The sequence below is a fragment of the Ostrinia nubilalis genome, chromosome 14 (genome assembly GCF_963855985.1).
Source record: "Ostrinia nubilalis chromosome 14, ilOstNubi1.1, whole genome shotgun sequence".
In the NCBI taxonomy this organism is placed as follows: Eukaryota; Metazoa; Arthropoda; class Insecta; order Lepidoptera; family Crambidae; genus Ostrinia; species Ostrinia nubilalis.
Genome location: NC_087101.1, coordinates 2,772,789 through 2,781,460, shown reverse-complemented (window position 1 = coordinate 2,781,460; position 8,672 = coordinate 2,772,789).

Genomic DNA, 8,672 nt, shown 5'->3' with positions numbered 1-8,672 from the left:
CTAAAACTTAATAAAACAATGTGCGTGTCATGCGTTCTGATCATGATGTCTACATACTTACCTACTTTACTTTTCAGTTTTCTAAGAAGCAAAATTTGCTTCTTGAAGAAAACGTGTGAAATGCCATGAATTATAAAATGTCCGATATGGCGGCTCATGTTTGACACCAGGTCATATTGTGACTTCAATTATTACAAAACACGAAAGCAGAACAACTGGATGCTGAATATTATTATCCTGATTTTTTCTTACAAGTCAGTGTTCAGTTCAATCTACCTAAATAATTATCTTACTTTTGTACATTCATACCATTTTCCCCAAGTAAATATTCTCAAAATATCAAATATAGGAGAGTTTCAAATAATTTTACGTAGCTAGAACATGACCAAATGGTAGCCCGAAGCCAAACCAGTTCTCCCAAATTTAATCCCTCTTCTGACCGTTGCAAACGTCTATCTCCAGCTCCATTCAGAGTTAAAGACCACTAAGCTCTTTAGATACTACATACATCCTACAATTGTTTGGAACTTATGTTACCAAACCATTAGATAGTTTTCTGGAATGAATATGCAGCGTTCTTCTTAGGCTGCGTTTCCACGAGAGATGTGCGAGAATGCGTAGCGAGGCTTTGCAAAGAACCAATAGAATCGCTTAATTTACTTCGCCTCGGTAAATGAAGTGATTCTATTGGTTCTTTTCAAACACATCCTTCGCTACGCATCTCGCACATCTCTGGTGGAAACGTAGCCTAAGTCACCAAACAAGGCAGTTACTTGCTTCTGTAGGTAAAAGAGCCAAAGGAGCTGGTATCTTTACCAGGGATATTATGGATATCCGTAACCGTAACCGAAACTTTCGGATATCCGAAATAAAAAAATATCCGAAACCGTAACCGAAACCGGTATAATATTATTCCTATATCCGTAACCGTATCCATCCATAGCCGAAACTACATAAGGGAGAGTCCGGTAATTTGTACCAGTTTTTTTCAATCCCATTTTACACATAGTTTTCTTTTGTTTTTGCTAATGTTCATGGTATATAATTAAAGAGAAATTATTCAATTTACTATTTCATAGGTATTAATCAACATAATTGTTGTATATTTAGCACAAATCAACAAAATACGAGTTCAGAGCTTCGGTCCAATTTAGTCAACCGGTTCGATAATTTGTACCACAGGGTTACTCAATTGGATTTCAATAAATTTCAAGCCTATAAAAAAACTATGGCAAAATATTATACGATACATTCTTAACAAATTAGGTAACGAAAAGGAACAGTAGTTAATAACATAGACAATCGATATTGTTTTACACGTTATCACGATTTTGAGTAAAAGTTTTGTAATTCCAATTATCGTAACGCACACTTATACCTAATCTACTTTGTCTGTCATTTGCTTTCATTTATTGTTAGTCAAACATAACTACGCTATTATAACTTCAAAATATGATTTACTAAAAAAAAATTCAAAATCCTTTGTTAAAGTTCCTTACAACTTGATGTGGTACAATTTAGCCGACTAGGTGATAGTGCTTTTAAAAAATCGGTAAAAAATATAGCTTAAAAATACCCAAAAATGTTTCAAATAATTGTAATCCACACTAATTTACGCTTCTAAGTAATATATTAGAAACACCCTGTGATTAAATTTGACATTATAACAAACTAAACATGCATTGTCAAAAGTTACTTGAAAACAATGAAAAAATACTTTTCAAAATAAAACACACGTGTTCGTTGTCACAGCAAAAACCACATGGCCGATATTAATTGAATTTAGTTGTGTATCGCTGAGTGTTGCAATTACAGACATTCAATAAATACTTTACGAAATATGAGGGTGGTACAATTTACCCGGCGGTACAATATACCGAACTCTCCCCTATCCATAACATCCCTAATCTTTACCTCAGTTTGGTCCCGTGCCGCTCCCATACCTCAGGCACTGACTGAGTTACGGGCTAGACTTATAATAGACCTAGACTAAAAAGAGGATAGTAGAAAAGAAACGAAGAAAATAGTGAGAATCCTGGTTTCCAATCATCTTGTTAGAAATACTGTTATTTCTTTTATTTCAATCAATCAAATCAATAAAATTTATTTCAGACACTATACAGTCCATACAATAAGGAAAAATATTCAAAAGCCAAAACAGCCAGTCTTACATAATAAAAATAAATTAAAAAGAACTATCAATTAAATTTTACACATGCAGCCGAACCCACTGCGTGATAAATGGACAGTTTACTCGGCCGGCTACAACGCGCAGAATGTCGTTGGAGCTCCCACGCACACGGCTCAGCATAGAGGCTGCCCTTTTCCGAAGAATGGCATGGAAGCCATCAGTATGTGCTTCGGCAAACATGCCTGACGCGCTGCAGTACCGTGGCAGCCCCAGCAACATCCTGAACGCGTTATTATACTGTACACGCAGGGCGTTGATGGTCTTCAGCGTATAGCTTACCCACAGATTACACGCATAGAACGACTGGCAAAAAGCTTTAAAAAGTATCACCTTAACGGGTACTGATCGTGAAGCTTAAAAAATTCATGAAAGGCAAAAAAAAACATATTATGTATTATCTGCAAATAGACTTTACAAAAGTTTATTTTGAGTATTATAATGACGCCATGCATATAGGGTGCTTATTATTACACTAGTCTGCGCTCATATCATATACCCTAAGTATCAATGACGCATAATATTTACCGTCCCTATAAACAAACATAGGTCCTTTTTGACCCGTCAGAGAACCAAAGGGACGGATATTGATAGACATTGCCCTATATCCGTTTTTACCACTCCAATGCCTCACCCTTATTAATTTAGGAAATAGGAGAAATTCCTTTGGTGTATTAGGTACACCCACGATATTTATGTCGGGTTCATAAGAATCAATTTTAGGAACTACGTACGCAAGTTACTTGAGCTTGAAGTTAAGGTATTATTTGACACCACGTTGATTGATGTTCTGCTGCAATACGTAGACGTGTTGTGGCATTTTGTAGACAAATACAGGTGAGATACAGGCCAAGAGCTTCCTCGTTGTGGATAAAAAAGAAATGTTATGACATTGACATAACCTAGGGAACCGGGGAGAGTTGTGACAGAAGAGAGTTGTGACATTGTCGATTTTTTGGAATCACTAGCTCGTAACAATGCACGTTTTTTAGTTCCAGTCTCGAGCTAACAAATACGCGCTGTTGAGAGCTCATCATCATTATTTCAGCCATAGGATGTCCATTGCTGAACATAGGCGTGACAGACAGAACTCACAGACAGACACAAGACTCTCCTCGGTCTCCCCTACTCTGGAGGTTCTTGTCTTTGACACGTATCATCGTCACGTTATCTCAACCCGCGTCGACGCAACGCTAGTACCTAAGTATAAATAAGCTGATGCTACTATGAGATGTAGGAAAATAATTTTATTAGTCTACTAGCGGCCGCCCACGACTTCGTACGCGTGGATTCCGTTTTACCCCCTTAGGGGTGGAGTTTCGTAAAATCCTTTCTTAGCGGATGCCTACGTCATAACATCTACCTGCATGCCAAATTTCAGACCGATCGGTCCAGTGGTTTGGGCTGTGCGTTGATAGATCACTGTGTCAGTCAGTCAGTCAGTCAGTCAGTCAGTCAGTCAGTCAGTCAGTCAGTCAGTCACCTTTGAGTTATAAATATTTAGATTTATTTCATTAAACTAGTTCCGAAAGGACATTGTCAGAAACCGCCTAAAAAACCGCCCAAAAACATTAACCCATCATAATTATTTTCTATTTTTTTTAATACATTAAGCACCCTTTCATTCTAATGGACACTTAAGCATTGAAAAATTAAATAAATAAGTCTTTTAACGTTTATTCTATAATACTATTACAACTTCCGGACGTTTTGGTGCGTGGCATGGTCTAAAACCTATCAAGTTCCATAATTTTTGCCGATAAAATCTGTACGAGGCATTACCGTACTTTATTGCTGGGAGTCCATGTATAGTGATGTTCCTGCGGCCATCATAGACAATAAAATATCGATTTTGAAAATAAAATAAATCGATTAAACTGCTTTGAAGACTAGATTTGCGTTAAAAGCTAAAAAGATATTGACAGTTTGACACTATTACAAGAAGATATCTAAAGTGTCCAACTGGTCGAAGGTCGTAAATAAAATAAAAATAATTAGGACCATAAACTGATATTCATGGTATCATAACTGTAAAAGTGTCAGAATCCGATGTTGAATCCAATGCCAGTTGAAGTGTGAGAAACATATATATTTTTTTTTTATGTGACAGGAGGCAAATGAGCAGACGGATCACCTGATATCAACCTAGTATAGTTGCCAGTCTCTCATAATCTATGCCAATGAGGGTTTTCGCGATTGAAAAATCCGCCAGATGGCAATACGTAGACGTGAGGTCCAAATGCTGCATGATTGGTTATTTTTGACATGACATTGACAGATATCCACCAATCATGCAGCATTTGGACCTCGCGTCTACGTATTGCCATCTCGCGGATTTTTCAATCGCGAAAACCCTCATTCATAGCACATGTATAATAATAGACCAAATGAACTTTTATAGATTGTGAAAGAGAAGATAAAGATTTTATTATTTTATTAAAATCTTGCAACGAGGTAGTTCTTCAGTAGAAACCAGGATTGGATAATCGCTACAGGCAAGTATCAGAACATTTTATAAATATTTTTAATCGATTATATCCATGTGAATCGTTTTAATAAATTGTCATTTTACTTTTTCAATTAAAACTTTTTCAATCCCTAGTCTTGTCAAACTGTCATAATGTCAACAAATTATAAATGTCACGTCAGTTGACTCAATTTCAGTCTTCTGTGCGTTTATTGTATTTTTATTTCAATGAAATAGTGCTAAAGGGTTAGTACTAAAACTGAAAGCCTTTTTTCAGAAAGAAAACCAATGTGGTGCCCTTATTATTCATGCTGTTTGAAAGTTACAAGTCAGTGATACAGAGTTGCCGACATTATAACTCCGTAGTGATACCATACCAAAGAAGAAGTTTTCCTAAACACTTGTGTTGTTTTTATATGTGATCGAATAAAAAGGATTAATTCTACTGCTCAAATGGAATAACTTATCCCAAGAGACCGAATATAAAAAAAACCTCTCCATAGAAATTATCACCATCACGAGGATGTGAATTTTTTTGAGAATTTGATATTGGTCCTGTAAGAAAAGTAGTTGTATTTCAGTAGTAGAATCAACCCTTCTTGTTTCATCAGCAAGAGTAACTATAAAAACGCCCTGTAGGTAGGTATTATTAAGCTGAAGAGTTTGTTTAGTGTCAAAGACTGTCACACAGTGTAACTTAAATTGGCATATTATGATAATGAACATAAAAACTTAAATAAATATTTATGTTAATATTTTTTCTATTTATTTATTTTCCCAAAGCTTCACAGTGACAGCTGAAACAGCAATACTGTTAACAAAACAGTAAAACTAAACTTGGAACAAACTGTTACAAATATGAGGGGTTTAATATTTTACAAATTAAAATAAAACCGCATGTTGCTTTACTTTCTCGTATAGGTAATAAATGTAATTAATGGCTAGATTATTAATGTTACTTTGTTACCCTCAATAGTGAGGAAATCTTATAAAATGGTAACCCTGATTTTTATTGTCATTCAAGTGCTCTTTCTTCGCATAGGCTTCTGTGATTTGGCCAAGGGCCACACACATTGCGATAACATTATGCGACATTGATTTGACAGCAGCGGAGTGAAGTCTTGCGACTATGCAAAATGATACCCTGTAATCGTAGCGCATACAGACATAGACTGGGCGGGGCACATAGCTCGTAGAGCTGATGGCCGCTGGGGCAGGAAAGTTCTTGAGTGGCGACCACGAGCCGAAAGACGTAGCGTGGGCAGGCCTCCCACTAGGTGGACCGACGATCTGGTGAAGGTCGCGGGAGGTGCCTGTATGCGAGCGGTGCAGGATCGGTCTTCGTGGAAATCCTTGGGGGAGGCCTTTGTCCAGCAGTGGACGTCTTTTCGGCTGAAACGAACGAACGAACGATACGTATTACCACTATTTACCAGACATTACTATTTATTGCATACTCGCCGGATTACACGTAGGAGCACGCGCGTAACAGCTTCGGCCTTGCATTATTATAAGATCTTGTTCCGCCCTTTTACGAACTTCCTCCGTGAGGATATCCCCGCCGAATTCTATGATGAACCTATCAAAAGTCATATTCTGCAATGTCAACCCACCACAAGGTGGACCGACGACCTGATAAAGGTAGCGGGAAGGCGCTGGATGCAGGCCGCTACCAACCGTGCGATGTGGAAGTCATTGGGGGAGGCCTATGTTCAGTAGTGGACGTCCTGTGGCTGAAATGATGATGATGATGAAGAAATGAATGAAAATGACAAATCTTCGCACGTGTATAATACCGTGCCAAAGTAATCATATAATTTTGGCACCTTAATAACTATTGCCGTTTTTGTTGTAAAGATCATGCAGCGCTACTTGCGGATATTATTGGAAAGAAAACTATGTGGGCTCTAGATCTGAAGCCGCTTTAACGAACACGAAGTGCTCATACAATGCGGCGTATTTTCTTCCAGTCTTTAGTCAGGACTTTAGTCGAATTAAAACCCCGGTTGAACGTGATATAGCCGCACTAGAATACGATGCTTTTTTGCATAATCGCAAGACTTCGTTCCGGTGTCGACCGAATGTTATCATGATGTATGTGGCCCAGGGGTTACCGTAGCCGCTAAGGTTTGAAACTTCTTGCTTAAAATATTGTAGTCTTTGGCATAGACTACGATGGTAGTCATGGAGATAGGAGTTTGTTATCTCGTGTCAGATGTAAATGGTGAAAAGAAAACTCATGATTCGTGGTATTTTTATGTAATATGTAGGTATTTTATAAAAGTGGAACCCCGAGTGATCTCCAAAACCCATTCTATTATTATATACGATTCGGCTTCGATATCTATAATACAATAGGAGTTTATTTCATGTGTCAGATGACAAGGGTGGAAACAACCTACGATTCATGTTGTTTATTTACGTGCAATATGTGGGCATATTGTAAAAGTGGAATTCCGAGTTGTATTTCTAAAACTTGTTCTATTATTTTATACTATTTGGCTGCGACTCGGCGTGACGACAATACAAAACATTTTTCGCGAATCGGTGTTCATACATTCACACAATACATTAGACGCCATGTTGTCATAAACGACATATTATAAAATCGCTGTGATTTAATATTCTTAATCATTAATTTTATGGCAAGTGTCCATCAGGAATCATTGTTCTTACACACAGAATCGTATTATTTCGCTTTCGGGTAGTAATATGTCAAAATTGTTGGTTCTTTAGGCGAACAATGTATGGAGAACGAACATTGTCCTTTAAAATCAAATCGTTGCGTTATAAAATATGCATAACATAACGTTCTCAATCATCATAGTAAATTAATTTTTGGGTTTAGTAAGGTTCCTTTAATAAAGTGAAGCGATTGAGAATAACGGTCGTAGGGACCCGAACTACGGCATAGTTGTCGCAAGAACAGTTTGGAATAACACGTTTGACGACGTATAGGCACTAAGTTCGCAGCAGCTGTGAATAATACGGAGCACATAATTTATATTGAACATTACAGTTTGCGACGCAACAAGCTTATTTTGCATAAAGCGTAGTTCTCATTATTGAAAATAGTACGGATTTGGGAATGATGAAAAGGTTTTACGCTTGAAAAGGTTTTTAAAAAGTTGGGCTGTCCTCTCCTGGGATAATTTTCCACTTAATTTAAAAATATTTTTGAGTAGGTACTTAATTGTTTTTAGTTTGTGTAGTTATAGGTTAGATTCAAACTGATTGTCAAAATAGAAATAAAAATCTATGTTTGACACGGCAATGTTAAAAATTCCTTAGGAAGAGCTACTTGCAAAACTCGATAAGTATGAAATTGTAACAGGAAAGGTCGGATGCCGAGTGTATTTTAGAAGATTGCCTTTAAATTCCAGGAAAATATTCGGTCACAAACAAGCTTGCGTTAGGAAAAAAGTAAGATGTAGAATTGAGAATTATTGAGATACATCAAAAATATCTTAACTGGTGACAGCTCCCCGAAATCTATACATTTTCGTTCAGTCAAGTTTCCATGCGAGGCTTCAATCGTTAAAACATTTAGGACACCTCAGTACCATTACAGTTTCATTTCAGCGAATTTTCACGTTTCATTCTAGCTGGAGGAATATGTAACGGGCAAATGGCGCCCAACGTGGGGCTATAATTACGGTATCAATTGAACAAAAAAATCTGTCCAATGCGATTCGGACTCACTCATTAAGGGATCCGTAGTCCGTACAAACTTGTAAGTGTGTAAATAGTTTGATTTAGAAGCTTGATATTTTTTAACTTCAAGGGACTGCAGACATAAATATTTGATTTTAATTTCTATTTGACACCACCCCTCCACGCGTTTTGAGAAAATGGATTTTAATAAACTGATAGATGGACAAGTGCCATTCTTTAAGCGTTCCACCCGTTTTAACCTTTTGGGTTACGGAACCCTAAAATTATATAAAATGGAATTTAAAGGATAAAGGTAAAATACCACCAAACGTTTAACGTTTTCACACCCACAATGCCGCAATG